This window comes from Coffea arabica, chromosome 11c (assembly GCF_036785885.1).
Source record: "Coffea arabica cultivar ET-39 chromosome 11c, Coffea Arabica ET-39 HiFi, whole genome shotgun sequence".
Lineage (NCBI taxonomy): Eukaryota > Viridiplantae > Streptophyta > Magnoliopsida > Gentianales > Rubiaceae > Coffea > Coffea arabica.
Window position 1 is genome coordinate 28,930,777 of NC_092330.1, and position 17,509 is coordinate 28,948,285.

The 17,509-nt window shown below is 35.0% G+C and overlaps 1 long non-coding RNA gene across 1 annotated transcript; it reads right to left on the reverse strand.

The window, feature by feature from the left end:
• Window positions 1-7,631: 7,631 nt before the first annotated feature.
• LOC140016745 (uncharacterized) lies at window positions 7,632-7,848 on the reverse strand. Its single transcript, XR_011822949.1, has 2 exons — window positions 7,763-7,848; window positions 7,632-7,664 (listed from the first exon to the last, which is right to left on the reverse strand). It is a non-coding gene; the product is annotated as an uncharacterized lncRNA (long non-coding RNA).
• Between the last annotated feature and the right edge of the window lie 9,661 nt (window positions 7,849-17,509).

The following is a 17,509-nucleotide window of genomic DNA, read 5'->3' on the forward strand; positions in this document are numbered from 1 at the left end:
CTCAACCAAGACATGTATTACGTAATTAGCAATAGGGCCACAAAAATTTAATATATCAGTATTTCCAACGACAGCAAACCAAAACCATGGAAGCTCAAAACTTCGCTTACTGGGTAAGCCTACAAAAATTAATTGCGCTGTCAATGAAATAACCTTGAACTACTCACCTAATTGGCCAGTTATTTAAACAAAACTCGATCCCTTCTCTCGGAATGCCCAACATAGGCAAAATCCTTCCAATTTTCAACAATTCTGTCTCCCCCCTCTTTAATGCATTCCAGAAAATAAGGAGCACCGGCTCCTCGGACCATCCTAAACTACCCTAACCTGTGGTCAGATAACCCAAAATATTGAAGCTAAAACAAGTAGCTACACAACTTAATCCAGGCGACTCAGTAGCAATAACAAAAAGGATCTTACATATTAGGGATTTGGAAAAATTGGGAAAAATGTATAGGAGAGAGAAAAACGAACCTTTCCAATGAAAACCTTGTACTTTAATGCTGGACAGCCATGGTGATGCTAGTGAGAAGCCAGAGAACGGATTTGTTGTGTGGGTGAAAGTATCAGGCCCTGCGGAAGCTCTGTTTTGTGCTCAGTGCAGAAGCTTGTTTACTTCAGCTTGGTGAAAGTTTGTGTTGCTCAAGTGTTCTGTTGCTTTAAGTCAGACCAAGTGTTCCATTGCTTTTGTTTTCAGAATGTGTTCCGCTGCTTTGGTCTTTGCTTTGCTTTGGATATTGTTTTTGTTGCGCGGCACTTTCACTATGATTTGATCAAAATTTTGACTTCACTCATTTTCCCTCCATTTGATACCAAAAATCATGTTTTTTTCTAGATTTGTAATATGGTTTGAACCATAGATTTTAATGCTATAGTATTATTCTTTATTTTTTAGCAAAAAATAAAAATTTTCATCAACATAGGTGGCAAAAATTGTTAATTTCATATAATTGAAAATGTACTTTTATAATTTGCTAATATTTTATACTAATTTCTTATAATTGCAGCACTAAAGAACATCTTGTAATTGAAAATAATTAAACTCAAATTATATGGTTATAACATAGTTTCAATAAAAATAATCATTTTCCCAACATTTGAGACCAATCATCATGCTTTTTTTATTTTTAATTTGGTTTGAAGCATAGATTTTATTGCTATAGTATTATTCTTTATTTTTTAGTACAAAAACACAAATTTTCATCAATATAGGTGGCAAAATTTGTTAATTACATATAAGTGAAAATATACTTTTATAATTTGCAAATATTTTAGCCCTGTAATTTTTTATAATTGCAGCACTAAAGTACATCATTAATTGAAAATAACGAAAGTCAAATTCTATGGTTATAACAGACTTTCATTAAAAATAATCAAATGCTATTAATAAGACATTATTGTTAAGTCAAAATCAAAGAAAATTTAGTGATGACATAATGTTATCACTAATTTATTCAAGATTATAATGACAAGAAAAGTCGTCACTAATTAAATTGCTAGTTTTTAATATTGTCAATTGCTAGTTTTTAATACTTTTGTGAAAATATTGATAATGGTTGAGAAAATTTTGTTACATTACTGTAAGTGATAAATGTACTTTTGTTCTTTTTCAAACATTTATTTTAATGTTTAATTTTGTTTAAAACTATTGTACTAGTATAGATTTGCAAGACAAAACTTAAGTTCTCAATAGTTAAAAAATTCATTATAGAGAAAACACAAAGTAGTAGTTGCAAAATGTGTATAAATTACAGATATTTTAATGTGTATAAATTACAGTTTAATTTAATGTTTAATTTTGTTTGAAACTATGTTACTAGTATAGATTTGCAAGACATAGATTTATGGATAATTTCTTTTTTTTTTTTGCTTTCACATATTTAATTTATCTTAAATACAAAACCTACCAGTTTTCCTTTCATAAAAATATTAGTGCAACACTTTTTGAATTTTACTTACAAACATTTATGTATTTAACATAAATTAAATGATTCAGAGTGAAACGCCCATAAAGAGCAGAATATTTGTTCATGTAATGGAGGAAACCCACAAAGAGTTGGTACTTTATGGGCCATTTCTTTTTTTTTAAAAAATTTAATTTATGTTGAAAAGATAACCTGCCAGTTTTCGTTTTGTAAGAAATCAGTGTAACACTTTTTGAATTTTACTTACAAACATTTATAAATTTATCATAAATTATATGTTTGAGGGTAAAATGCCCATAAAAAGTTGGTACTTTGAATAGATAATGCTCATTTGCCCATAAACTACACTCCCTGAAGGCTATTTTGTTAATTACTTTGTAGTACTTTGTTATTCCTTTGCTAATACTACTTGGCATGTAGTACAAAGGATAAATCTGGCATAAATTTCTTATTCCATTGATAAAAAGACCTGGCTGCCTTATAACTATTGTAATGAAAGATATATCTTTAGAGTTTATAACAAATTATTACTTAAGTTTGAGAAAATTATAAAATATTTATGCATAGTTTATCAAGATACCATTCGCAATTTCCTAATAAAAAAATAGGGGATAAATTGTAAAAGCTAGGGTGCCATAATAGAAATAATAAAATTGGTGTATTACATATGGAGGTTAAATTGCAAAAGTTAGAATGCCATAGTAGAATTAATGAAATTGGTGAATTACATATGGGGCTAAATTACAAAAGTTAGGGAGTAATAATAGAATTAAAGAAATCGGTGTACTATATATGGGGCTAAATTGTAAAAGTTAAGGTATCATAATGGAATGAATGGAATTTTTTACAACATTTGGGGCTAAATCGCAAAAGTTAGGGTGGCACAGTAGAATTAATGAAAATGACTTAGAAATAAGTACTTTAAACAGTGACGATTAATTCTTGTCACTAAATCCGAATCGGTAGAGTGACAGTGACGATATTACAAGTTGTCACTATATAGATCATTTTAGTGACAACATTTTTCAAGGTCGTCACTGAAAACTTAGTTGCTTTGAGCAATTATGACAACTATCCTTGTCGTCACTAAACAACCACGTTTTGTGATGACTTTTGTCGTCACCAGAAAATGTTGTCACTAATGGCCATATTTCTTGCAGTGTAGTTTGTGACGAAAATAACGGGTCGTCACTAAATATTTAGTTGCTTTAATGCAATTGTGACAACTTTAAGTGTCGCGACTAAAGAAGCTTCTTTTGTGACGACTTATTGTCATCACTACAAAATGTTGTCACTAATAACTTTTTTTTTGGTGATCAGTGACGACAACAAAAAGTCGTCCGTAAATAGGCCAAGCAATAGTGATGATGCTCTTAATGTCGTCACTATTGTGTGTTCTAAACACTCCCGCTCTTTTGCTAAAAGTCGTCACAAATGAGTTGGCTCCCATTAGAGGTTTGTGACGAGTTAGAAAGTCGTCAATAAAGGATCCCCTTTTGTGACAACTTTTTTTCGTCACAGAGAAAAGTTGTCACTGATGACCAATTTTCTTGTAGTGGTTGTATGTGAATCCCCTAGCAAAACTTTTGTTTCTTTTTCAATTGGAGAATAACTTTTGAACCAAGTTCTATTAGAGCAAACATGCCTAGAGGCACTAGAATCAGCCCACCACCCTTCAGTATTTCTAACAAAATTGATTTCAGAAACCATAGCCACAAATGACTCTTCAATTAGTTGAGTCACATTAGTTTTGTGGCTTAAAATTGGGTCCAAATTTTTCTAAAACGACAATTTTTTGCACGATGATCCAATTTTCCACAAACAAAACAAGCTCTATTATTCATATTATTTCCAAATTTGGAGTATTTGAAACTTGTTTTGAAGGGGGTCCTTGATTTGACTTTTTCTAGTTAAAATAATTTTTTGAAAACTTGTTTTTCATATTCTTCCCTCTAGGCTTCAAATAGGCATTATGTTTGTCTTGTTGGCCCTTAGAGACATTCTCACTAGAAGTTAGGAAGTTTACCTTAGTACTCCCATTGAACTCTTCACCTTTGTCTTGTTTTCTAGCTTCTTCTTCAATGCGCAACCTTGCCATCAGATTTGCTATTGTCAATTCTTGTTGCTTATGACGTACGTAGCCCTTTCTGAAAATATTTCCATGATGTTGGAAGTTTGTCAATGACGGATGCAACTTGCATTTGTGGATCGACTTTGACTCCTTCAGATTCAATCTCATGGACAATCATTTGCAAGTCATGAACTTGCTCTAGTACTAGCTTATTTTCCACCATTTGAAACTTGAAATAACGGCTACAAGCATATTTTTTCGAGCCTGCTTCTTCAGTATCATATTTTTGTTGCAATGCTCTCCAAATTCTTTTTGCTGAAGTATAAGATGAAGAATAAAAATCATAAAGTTCATCAGACAAACAATTAAGGATATAATTTCTGCAATCTTCCTCATTATTTTCCCATTTTTGAAGTTGTTTGGCATGATTCTCCCTTTCCTCATCAGTCATGGAACTGGTGTCTATCTTTTTAGGATTCTTTGTGGCTAAGACCCAAGCAACCTTCATTAGCTTCAAATAGAACATCACTTTCTTGGCCCACTTTTGAAGTGTTGGCCACTAAAGCGAAATGGTTTGTTAAGATCACTAGATCTAATAGTTGTACCGTTTGCAACATTGCTTGGAACTTCCATGGTACCCGATTTGTCTTAAATTGTTGTTCCTTTAGAACTTGATATGCACGATCAACCTGCAAAACGAAAGTCAAAGAAAGAGAAGTAAAGTAATTGTGGCTAGGTGAGGCGCGGACTAGGTCGCTCTTTAAAGACGATTCGCTCTCTCAAGATTATAAAATAGTGTAGAAGGTTGATGGCACGTCACATCTGGGATACAACAGCCCAGCCTATGCTGTTGCTTCTACTAAATCTACACAATTTAGAGAAGCTAAGCCTCTTCTCAACACCTAACTAATGCCCAATAGAAGTGAGAGGAAGATAGTTTTTTGAGATAACAAGAAAAGTGTGTCAAACTTGGTTGATAGTGGCCTCTATTTATAGGCTAAAATTTTAGAAGTATTAGAATACCACCATTAAATGGAATAAATGTGTCATATTTTTCAGTTACAAAATTTGAAAAGGTCTAGGTCATTGTATAATAGTCAAAATTTAATAAATCAATTCTTAAAACCTAATCATTATATAGGTTACAAAAACAAGACATAAATCTCATAAGTTACATTTTTAATGGTGATCTTGTAACTGAAAATTCATTTCAAAATTTGTAACTCATTGCATTTGAATTCAAAATAAGCATGTGAATGAATTCAAAATAATAATGATATTTTTATTAAAATATCCAACACATTCTCCTTAGTTGTTGAAAGGAATTCAACCCAAGCAACCAACTTGGTTTAATTCGTATAGGGTATTCATCAGCTTAGATCACAATTAATTGAAATGCTATAATCATTGGCTTAAATAATGAATCATTGGTGATTCAAGATATTCCGCTGTGATGGTGCCAAAGTCTTTTATTTTCGACAAAAGACTTCAACAGTAATCCTGAGGACTTAAAAACGCGGAACATGAAGTCCATAACATGACCTGAGCGAAGTTTATGATAAATGCATTCAGGTTAATTAGACTACACCAGAGCCATTTTCTTTATGTTTATTTCTATTTTAGATTTAGAAGATGAGTGAAGGATGAAGCAATGAAAAGAAGGTGGATAAAGAGAATCAAATGCTATCTAAGACTGGAAAAATGTACTGTCAAAGAATTAATAAGTGGATAATGAACCAATTGTTAAATTCAAAGCTAGGGATTGACATTACTAGAATAGTTGTTGTGACACTTTTTATAGTTTGATCTATGTGAAATAAAATAGTGGTTGGAATGATAGAAAGATAATTAAAAAATGTATTTGTGATCCACGTAAAAATTTTTTTCCAAATAATAAAGCATTAGCCATATTAATTTACGCAAATACGATCTAACATGCATGATAGTAATATGTAGGGCTTGTTTCGCAAATGAGTTTTTGGCTAAATTTGTGTCTTATCAGTTTTTTAATAACTTTAACTACAATAACCCAAAAAAACTTCTCAAAAATTTTAAACTATACACTTCAAAATACCCAAAATACAAAAAAAAAAAAAAATTCCTTTCTCCTTTCTTCTTCTTCTTCCTCCCCCACCTCAACCTACCACCATCTTCGCCACCGCCCGGCAACTTTTCAGACGCCGACAGAAATTTTTTTTGGATAAAATACATTAAACCCCCTTGTGATTTGAGTTATTGTTATTAAACCTCCTCATTGTTTAAAAATTCCCAAAGAGCCCCCTCGTGGTTTTGACTAATTTGGCCAACGAACGGAAATCATCCAATTTAACAGAAAATATGAAATTCCTATATTAACCTTGTTTCAACCTATACTAAAAGTTAGTTCAAGATTTACATAAGATTTTAAACTTTCTCACTTCATTTGAGAATAAAGAAACATCAAGTGGCTCATTTAAAAATTTCAAAACTTATCATCTTCTCCAAATCTCCACTTTTTCCTTCGACAACAGTAGAACATCCACCAATTACCACCGCCACCATTCAACTGAAAATCCAAATCAAGACGGTCGGAGAAGGAAGAGTGGATATTAAGATCAAAGGCCTTGACTGAGAGCACCTTTCTCCTGACCAGCTCAAGGCAGAGAGCGGAGCCCACGAATCCAGCCCCACTCGTCACCACAATCCTCTTTTTCTCCATCCCTTCGTTCTCGCTCAAATGCATCATTTTCCTCCTCCGATTCTTTTTTTTTGGTGTCCTTTCTTTTGGGGTTTGTGCGTGAAATCTGAGAAATTTTACTCCGTCGCTGGCCGACCAGAACTCTCAAATGGATGATGTCTGGAGTTACTTATAATTTGGGTTGTCGGAGAAAAAAGAATGCGACGCTGGTGGGGGCTGCGACGCTGGTGGGGGCGTCGACTGACTACTACTTCTGTTGTGCTGCTCTTAGATGGCATAGTAATTTAAAAAGCAAAGCCCAGTTCCATTGGAGTACCAAACAAAAAATAGCTCTTTTTTCTTGTCGTAGATGGGAGAGAGAGGGAAAAGAAATAGAGAAGGAAAGAAGAAAAAAACAAGTAAGATTAACAAAGGTTGGTGTTGATTTTGCTTCAGTTTTTCTACTCCTTCAAGATAAAGAAAAAAAAAGGAAGATCAAGGAAAAAAAAAAGAAAAGAAAATGTAAAATTATGACATTACCCTTGATGTATTGTTATCACACTCGCTTGTCAAGCGTGTGTGATTCACTTTCCATCAAACTGGATGATTTCCGTTCGTTGGCCAAATTAGTTCAAACCACGAGGGGCTCTTTGGGGGTTTTAAAACAACTAGGTGGTTCCACCGCGCTGTTCGTGGTGGTATATATGCCCAGTTAATCTTTAGCTATGAAAAGTAGTGCTATAAAATGGGAATATATTATACAGGAATATTAATGAAAGTCAGCAGTACTGGAAAGAGGTGCAAAAAAACAAAAAGTTTAGTTTTCATCCTGAATGTTTAGGCTGTGGAAGTTGAGCTGATGAATGCCTAGAAGGTCATCCAAAAAGTATGAAGTTATAATGTTGAATGCAGTTGCTTGAGACAGCCTGATTGTTGAAGGAGGAGGTTGAATGCAACAAATAACAGTTCTTCCGTGTAATTTTGGTGCAATGAGGTTGCCAATGTTAATATTCTGTTTGATAGTCAAAGAAAACAAGAATGATGTTAATGGTTAGAATGGAAAAGGAGGGGTAAAAATTGTGCGTGCTAATAAAGGGAATAAATATTCACCTGTTGGTCTGCATGATAAAGCTCATTTGTTGAATATCCAAGTAAATTTTCAGCCTGAACATCGATGGCAGTGGCATATAGGGAACCAGTTATATCAGAAAATGAAAGGGAAATACATGCTCTGTAAAGGAAAAAGTGATAATGGTTATAGGAAGATGAAATTGGTTCGATTATGAATCTGAAGATTTATAAATAATGCAAGAACCTGGGCAACAGCTGGACACCATGTTCGCAATGTTGACAGAATGTTCGGACTATATATGTAGAATAATGAGGCTCTTCACAATTAGGACATGTCATATGGTATATTTTATTATCTTGATAGCCTATTTCAGCAGAGCCTCTAATCCATGCCGTGCCAACTTCCTAATAATCAGGTATAGGATTGGGGAAAAATATAAGTGGTGCTAAAGTAAATGTGAACAGGATAGCACTGAATAAAAGATGAGTTTGGAGCGTCACAATTTGTTTTGCAGCCGCAATATGCATGATTTGATCATCATTGGGAGGCGGAAGGAGGACATTGGGATTAGCGTAAGCTGTGTTGATTGGGTAGAATTAGCAGAAAACTTGATTCATGCATACAAAAATTACCGAGAAAGTTTAATAGTAAAAGTAGATGATATAAAAATTGCAAAATTACCAGTTATGTATGTTGACTGCTTCTTGAACGTCTGGATTTATGAGAATGACCGATGATCTTTCAGTTGACAAGCTAAGATCTGGTGCCAGGCGAAAAAATTGGTGAGTGAAAGAAAAGCACTAAAAATATTAAGGAAAGAGAGAAATATGTTTGCTTACAGTTTTTCGTTGTGACTTTGATCCTGATAGCAATAAGAACTGGAAAGGCTTCAGCTTGGGAAGCTATAATAGGTCCATGGCTTTCTTCAATTTGATCACAGAGAGTGAGAAGCAATGGGCGGAGACTGTATAAGCATAAAAAAAAGAATGATAATTGTTATGGTTGTAGTATGGTTGAAAGGCATGATGAGAATGTGAATTTAAAAAATGGATCCTAACCTGTGATCAGCAATCACATAATCTCTACTGATGGCTAATTTTCCTCGAACATTGTTTCTCTTCTAGGCAGGACATGTAGGACTTTTCCCATGATATCTATTGGAGTTATATATAAGAAACAATTTAAAATAAATGTTAAAACAAGGTTTATCTTGTGTAGGGGAAATTAATCAAAGAAAATGGAAATGGTATGTGTACTTATCAAATGATTTGTATTTGCAAGTGCGTCCAACATGGCAAAGGGGTGTAACTGGAAAGAAAGTGGAAGATAAGGTCATTGTAATTGTTGTATTTGGTGAATGCGTGTTTGCTTGGCGGCAACCCAATAGTATGGGTATTCTTCGGCAGGGACATCAGCAAGGGATGGACGGACAATTGTATTTGATATGTAGTATGTTTTAAAAGGTAAAAGGAGACTGTCTAGTTGTTGAAGATACTGTGCAGGTGCATGCATGTTAACTCTAAGTCCTTGTATTCTAACATTGTTAGCATTTGCTAAAAGCTAAACGAAGGAGAAAAGAAAAACCTGAAAAAACAAAATTGCGAAACCTGTGAATCAGCAAGTGCATACTGCTAATAATGAGTCTGAGGTCCACCGAAACGAATGACATGCATTTTTTCAATAACCTGGACTACTGTTATCCAATCTAGCAGATTTGGATCAATGGTTGAGAGCGGAACGATAGTATTTTCCATGGGGGGAAAGGCTGCAGTAAGATGAGGAGCAGGAAAAGTTTGGATTATCTAAAGTTATGAATAATTAAGATTAGATTATAAGTAATTAGCGTAAAAAAAGTCAAACAGAGAATAGAAGTAGTAGGGAAAATATAAAGGAAGAAAATGCACAGGGGCTTTGTTTGTTGAAGCTTGATTAGTGAATTCAGCGTAGAATTATCATAAAGATGGATGCATAAAAAAATTATAAAGGAAGGAAAAAATAAATAAGTTAATAAGCCTGCAGATTCTTTCGGTGAATACATGGAGAAAGCAAAAAAACAAGAGATGGGAAAAGTAGAAGAAGGATAATCCGAAGGGGGAAAAATCAGTAGATATGCTATGCAAAATAGTAAGAGGATAGGAAAATGGAAAATAACGAAAAAGAGGGGAAAGAAGATTACCTTAAGAGTAAGGGAGTTGAGCGGGTAAGGAGAAAATTGGTGTGGGAGAATTTGGCTGTGAAAAGCAGACGAAAATAGTTGGCAAGGGGAGAAATTTATGAATTGGGTTCTAAAGGGTTTGGCAGAGATGTATCGCGATATAGGAGACAACTAAGTGATTCATGTATTTACGTGGGTGTGTATTGGAAATGGATAAATGACATAGCATTGGTGTCTGACAATCCCGTGAGCGTATACACGTGAAACCTAAAATTGTACGGCAGGGGACACGATGCTGCTATTTAGATGAGGGTTGGCAGGTGTATAGTGGGCCGGGTTTTGGAACTGTTTTGAGTGCATATGAGAAAGCTTACCAAAGGAAAGCAACGATGGTTGGTAATTTTGTTGTGTAGTGGGCCGGGTTTTGGAACTGTTTTGAGTGCATTATGAGAAAGCTTACCAAAGGAGAGCAACGATGATTGGTAATTTTGTTGGTAAAAATTCATGTTTTACCTGATATTAGTCTCGGAACTATGCTAATTCATAGTTAGTGATAATTTTTTTGTTTGCGATTGATTTGTTATTTTGGTGTACAAAGAGTGAGTCAAAGTATACATGAGGACTGTACTATCTTTGTAGTCATGCTGGTTATTTGTTGGATGGCTTTAACGAGTATTTATTTTTCGGTGTGAAAGGGGGAAAGTGGGCTGTCTAAAGCTTTAAATTTTGTGTTCTTTATTATTGGGCCTTCCTAATTTTGTTAATCTGTTGCTAACAAATTCTTGGAATGCATAACGTATAGACTGAATATGCTTGGAAATTTGTTAATCTGTTGCTAATAATTTTGCATATTTTATTTGGAGGGTAACATGTTATGGATATATTTTGATAATTTTGCATATTTTCTTTGAACATTGTTGAATGGAGTTGTGGGCAAAACAACATGGGGGATAGTAAGGATTGTTTGTATGGCAGCGTTATTTGTAGCCTAGCTTTTATCAGTTGCAAGTTGGATTCAAGTTGGATTTACAGTTGGTGTTCTCAGGGTTAATTGAAATTTTCTTATTTAATAATGGAAGTGATAAAGTACAGCTGGTGGGAAGCAGTAAAGATTTGTAATTATTTAGGTCTTACAAGTTGAGAGTTTTATGGGGAGTGAATATTGAATTGATAAGGTGCAAAAAGCGAGAGGAGATGGCACTGACATCATGAATCAAAATAAGGTTGAAGGTTAAAATGGAAGAAGAGAATATCAATAGCATCTGGACTGGCATCTGAATAAAGTTAACAAATTCCACATCATCAAAGATAAGAATGTACATAGTAGTTATGATACCAGGGGAAAATTTTTTCGGCTCCATCTGTCTTGTAGACCTGCACGGTAAATGAATTTTTTGTCTCTAGTATGAAGACTAACTTCTCGTTGAGCTGCAAATCGTGTTGCAAAACAAACGAAGGCCAGTTGTCGCTGAACTCTCGACCCTTCATCTTTACTTGAAAAAGTCTATATCCAGCTCTGAGAGTGAGTTCCGGCGTTGTTTTTTCATTTAGGAAAACGCTAACGAACTTTGGTATTTTCTAGTATGGAAGGAAAACGAAAATAGTAAAAAAGCATAATAAAAAAATACAAATTAAAATATGCGAAATTGAGACTTACGAATTTGGCTCTGTTCATTTCATTGTAAATCTAGTAAAATGATATAGAATTCATAATGTCATGAGTTATATCTGGTTTGATGGAAGAGGATATATGCTAATATAGAATATATGGTGGCTTGATATCACCTGAGATGAGAACCACTAAGTCAAAAAGCCAGAATAAATGTCTACGTACCTTCGGCAGGAAAAACCAGGCTAGTTATGCTGACCATCAATATTTGCAGAATATTGCAATTGCAGAATATTAGCAAGGGGAACTGTCTATCTAAGATAAGTGTGCATTTTAAACTTTGTGAACTGAATGATGTCAAATTTTAAGTTGCCAATGTGGCGTAGCAGGATATAGCTATCTTGGTCAAGCAAGTTATTTTTTTTAAATTCTGTCCATCCAGCTGCAAATTTTTGGTCTGTAACTTGAACAATCCAACTTTCATTTCCTTGAATGATAGTTATGCTAGTTTTGTTATGCAGTTTCAGGATATAGTGAAAGCTGGAGGCCAGAATTTGCAAGTTGAAAGCGTAAAAGATGAAGCAATAGAATAGAAGTTTCTTTGCGGGTGCATTTATTTATACACGGGAAAAACAATTTTACCTTTTTATGCTGGGTGCATTTGAAGAAAAAACATCCTTTAGTGACATATGAAATTATTAGGTGATTGGTGGGAGGAATTCCTGCTGTGAATGTTGATTGCCATGGAGTTTGATAAAGGCCAAAAAAAGAATTCTAGGATTAATGGTATAAATAGGAAAGAGCTTAGTTGATAGATTGTAGAGAAAAGGAAGAACCGGCTCAGATGGTATTATGAAGATCATTCAAATGTGGTTGAAAGGAAATGAACTTGTTAGTGATATATATTAAGAAGTACAGCTGGTCAGCATGCAGGGAAGGAAAGTCATGAAAGAAAACAGGAATGCACAATAATTATTAATGTGTGGAGCACAGGCTTCTTGAAAGTCAATAGAGTTGAAGTTTGTGCAGACTGAGAGCAATAGTAGGTTTACTAACTTATTTATGAAAGACAACTGATCTGAAGTTTGTGCAGACCAACACGAATAACTTGTCACACTGAACTACCTATGGGTTTTCATAAGCAAAGCGACAAAAAGAGAGAAAAGAAACAGTGAAAGCTCTCTATAATCAATTTGTACTTCGACAAAGACCAGGGGAAACAGACAATTAATTTTTTTGCAGCTGGATTATATTACTGGGGGAGATGGATAAAGATTGTTTGAGTGGGAAAAGAATTAAAAAACGTGTATGGTAAAGTTAAAAGAGGGGAAATTGCTTTTTTTTTTTATTTAATGTGTATCGTAGATTAAAAAAATAATGGTTGTCACATTTAACGGGAGGATGATTAATTTATGTACATGAGCATTTAATTAAATGAAGATGATAGATTCCAAGAAGACTGATTGAGGCATATATTTCGTGTATCAATTTGTCCCGTGAACATTAAAAAACAGCAAAGTCAAATATCTTTGTTGATTCATTACTATTGTTAGAGCAGACAGAATGAGCAATATTTTTGTTCGCTAGAAATGAAAGAACCAAGATTAACAAGATGAAGATATAACCCCAATCAAACTTACAAAATATAAGGCAAGTCAAGCTAGGTATGTTTTTTGCAATTGTCATATCAATAAGATAAGAACGGCCAATTTCATCCCTAAACTTTGTTGCTAGTGCCAAGAAATGATAGCATGAAACCAGCAGGTTAGCACCAATGCTTGCCGTGCGAAAAAAAGTGTCATAGAAGCAGAGTGCAAAGATAGGTTGAACATGCACTCGTTTATAGCCAGCTTATGACAAAAGAAGCAGGAGCATGTCTGTGGAACGAGCTAACATATAATCAGAGCAGAATGCCAAGCCAAGGATAGGATGGAGCGAGTTATTTGCAGGATAATGGAAAATAGGCAGGTTCAACATGCAATCGGTTATATCCAGCTCACTACAAAAGAAGCAAGACCATTCCTCTGGAATGAACTAACATATAATCAGAGGTAGCTAAATACAGCTGGTGCAAAAAAACAAAATGGCAAGAGAAGTTTAACATGGAACTGGTTATCTCCAGGGTAAGACAAAACAAGCAGTATCAGTCATCTCGGATGGTGAACAAAATAACATGCTAGCAGGATGATTGGGGAAGTGGCCGTGCAGCTCTAAGATAATTTGGCTTTTTTAGGGGAATTGGCATCTTCAAGCGGTGATGCAGATGAACAGTCACCTTCTGACTCTTCAAATCTTTTAGTAAGGCACGATTTAATTCTTGAGAAAGAAGGATTGTTTACTGCTATATAAGAAAGGGAAAAACGGTTTTTTAGATTGCAATGAACTGGGATATGTAATGAGAAAGGGGAAATGCAAAAATTCAGTAATAGGACCTGATGCTGCTGAATCACTGTTTCTAGCTTCATCAAAGGTTAATGCATGAGCAGGCCTTTCCTGGGTATCTAGTAATTGAGCCTCCAGTTGGTCAGTAGTTTCACAATAATATATAACTGTGTAACGTTACTTTGCATCAGCTAGCATAGACCGAACAGGAGTAATGTGAGCCAGGAAAATCTTCTATTTTAGTGCAACATGAATCTTTTCTAAGGGAAGCTCAATGTTCTGGTAGTTAAAAGACAGAAGGAATACAGCATAAGAAGTCTAAGTATAGGAAACTATGTGAAGGAAAATATGTAAATATATACAGAGTATAATGTATCCAGATGGTAACCTGAGTGAAGTGGTCCATTGCTTCCAATGCGGTGAAAGTAAGCAAGTTTTCAGCTAATTCACCAAAAATGGATGCAGTGATTGTGCCTGTTGGATCACTCAAATCAATGTAGAATCGGCATCTGTATATATTGACTAAAGCTAAGCAGAAGAAATGCAGGAGCAAGACGGAAAAGAAGTAAGAAGAAAGTTTAACATGAAAAAAGAGAGGAGATAAAAAAGGGGCAAAAACTGATGGAGTATATAACTAACGACCTTGGTTCTGCTGGATGCTTTTCTTTGCAGGAATTACATGTAAAAGCCACCCTATGTGAAGCTGATGTAGAGCGAAAGCATTTTTTGCATCCCATATACCAGAATTTTTGGAAGATGTGCTCAAATGAGAAGGAAACTTTGACCCAGGAGCTCTGGTAAAAAAATAGCAATGGAAGAGAGGGAAGAGACAGTTTTGGTAAATGAATGTGAAAAGGGGAGCAAATTGCATAATGGAGAAAAAATACGAGCTTTTGTGTAGGCTTCAAAAGCACAATCTTAGTTATCTTCTGATCTGGTTTAAGAGCCATATTAGGATTGTACTTCATGTAAGCTCCATCAGTAACAAGATCATTAAGGAGCTGAACATTTTTTTTAGCCCTGTGGAAAAGCTGACAAAATTATCAGTAATCGTAAGTGTACACGATGAGTATGTCTAAGACAGGGACAAAGTAAAAGGACACATAAATAACCATTTTTTTAGGTTTCCAGCTTCTTCTATAGGAGGATCTATAAGGATTGCAGAGTCAAACCAGGTAGACAGTGTCACTCCTGAGGGGAAAGGTGGGCAGTTGTTAGGGGAAAATTAGCAAGAAGAAGATATATGAAGATGAAAAGGAAAAGTGACTAGTGAGTGTTTAAATGTAAGAGAAATATTACAGAAGTGCTAAACTGTATACCATTGTAAAAACTAACTTTTAGCCAGCGACAAACAAGAACAGGCTGATTCTGGATGTTACGTGTGATTTGATGGCCTTCGTTAGTTACAAAATTATCCCACAATGACAAGACCACAATCTGTGCACTAATACAGAGAAAAGAGGAATTTTGGAAAAGGCAAAAAGGTACAAGTTCTGATATAATAAACATGAAATCTGTAAGGTAAAATTTACAATGACGAATTTCTGAACAACTGAATCTTTTCTATTTCTTGTGATATGTCTCACATCCAGTGCCTGAACAACTATAGCAAGAATATCTGGTGCAGGATAAAATAACATTAATCAGGGGAAAATGGATATAATGACCGAGTAAATGAGGAAACTACAGTGCTGAAGCTTACCAATGGATTTTTGTTTGTCATCCATGAAGTTAACAAGATCACTGAATTCTGTGCAGTTAAACTTCATAGGCAGAAGATCGTCATCATCTTTGACTGGTTCAATGACTGTTCAGCTGGTGATAACCCACTGGATTTTCAGTTCAGGAGTTTGATATTTCTCTGGAATTAGCCTGACAATGGCATTTGAAATGAGGTATTTTTTATAAATCTGAAGGCGAGGGCTGACTTTGGGGATGTCATTATTGAAGATAATCCCCTCTATCTGTGAACCCTACACAGATAGAAAATATTTAGTAACATGCAATATTTAACCATGCAGAATGAAGGAGGATATATCAGCACAGTAGAGAGAAGACCTCTGAATCCAGCAAAATAAACTTTTGTTTTTTTGTTGGCGTTGATGCTGAGCCGGTTATTTGCTGCTTCTCTTGCACAGTGACTTTGCAGGTCTAGCCTTGAGACCTAGGCAGCACGTCTCTGACTGGGATAACGTCCTGCATTCTGGATGACTTTGTAAAAAAGAAAACAATGGGAAATTAGCATGGCTAACTGAATATGTAGATGATAAACTAATAAGGAAACAATGGCATGGGTAATCAGACCTTATATATTATATGTCAGTAAATTGAAAGATATCATGAAAGACAACATTTCTTGTTTGACGATCAACTTTAACGTCATCAGAAGTACCCGAGGCAATTAAAACTTTAACTGTCAAAGAATCTCTAACTCTAGAGAGAGCAACATAAAGCTAGCCGTGAGAAAATACAGGCTCACGGAGATAAATGCCAACATAGTCAAGAGTTTGACCCTGAGATTTATTGATTGTCATGGTGAAGCATAAATGGACAGGAAACTGTGTCCGTATAAATGGAATACCATTCTTTTCAGTATCACAAGTCTGCAAAGGAATTTTTGGAATGAAGACCTTTTTCCCTTTATGAGGACCATAGACAATTTCGGCACAAATTGCGTGTTCATCGAATTATCTATAGATTAACCGTGTGTCATTGCAAAGACCATCCGTTGGATTCACATTTCTTACTAGTATTATAGGATAGTTTTCTTTGAGCAAAAGTTCATGAGGAGGCAGACGTTTTGGATTTAAAGAGTTTAGAAAGTCTTCATAATATGCTTGGTATTTCCTATCAACAGTTCTATCACAGCTTATGTATCTGTGAACATTTCTAGGAAATTTTGCAATCATCAGCTCATTGATCTCAGCAACCGAGCTAGTTTTTAGATAAAGTACACATCTATCTATCATTTGATAAGGATCACATGAGTATAGATTTAGATCAGGAAATACGGTCCCAAGTAACCTGGAAGATTTTATACGTAATTAGAACATGGAGTTAAAACAGATGGATAGAATAAATCACTAATAATGCACTATATGGATATAACCTATCAAGTGATTTTTCTTTGTTGCGATAAGGGATAACCATATGAGGGGGCAGAGATATCGGCCGTGTTCATCAACAGGTTCAGTGCCTTCGCCTACTCTAAGCAAAAAAGCTGAAAATGCTGGATCTAAGGCAGTCCTTACATTTTTTCGCAATTGCAGCTTATATATGTGAGACCATAAATGCGAATATAGAACAGTGGATTCAATCAAATCTGGTGCAGCAAGGTGCTCAATAACTGGCAGGGTTTGGCGAAAATCACCGCCAAAAACAATAGTTTTTTCTCCAAAGGGTACATCAGATGCCTCTATTGTTTCTCTTTTTGCCATAGAAGCTTCATCCCACAAGCTTAATTTAGCAGAAACAATCAGCTATGCAACACTACTCTCCTTATTCAATTGGCAAGTTTTTTGTTTTGAAAAATCCAAAGGAATCCTAAACCTTGAGTGTGCAGTTCTGCCAACATGGAAGAGAGATGCTGCGACATCAGATGTGGCAACTGCAATTGCCACATATCCTTGGGAACAAAGA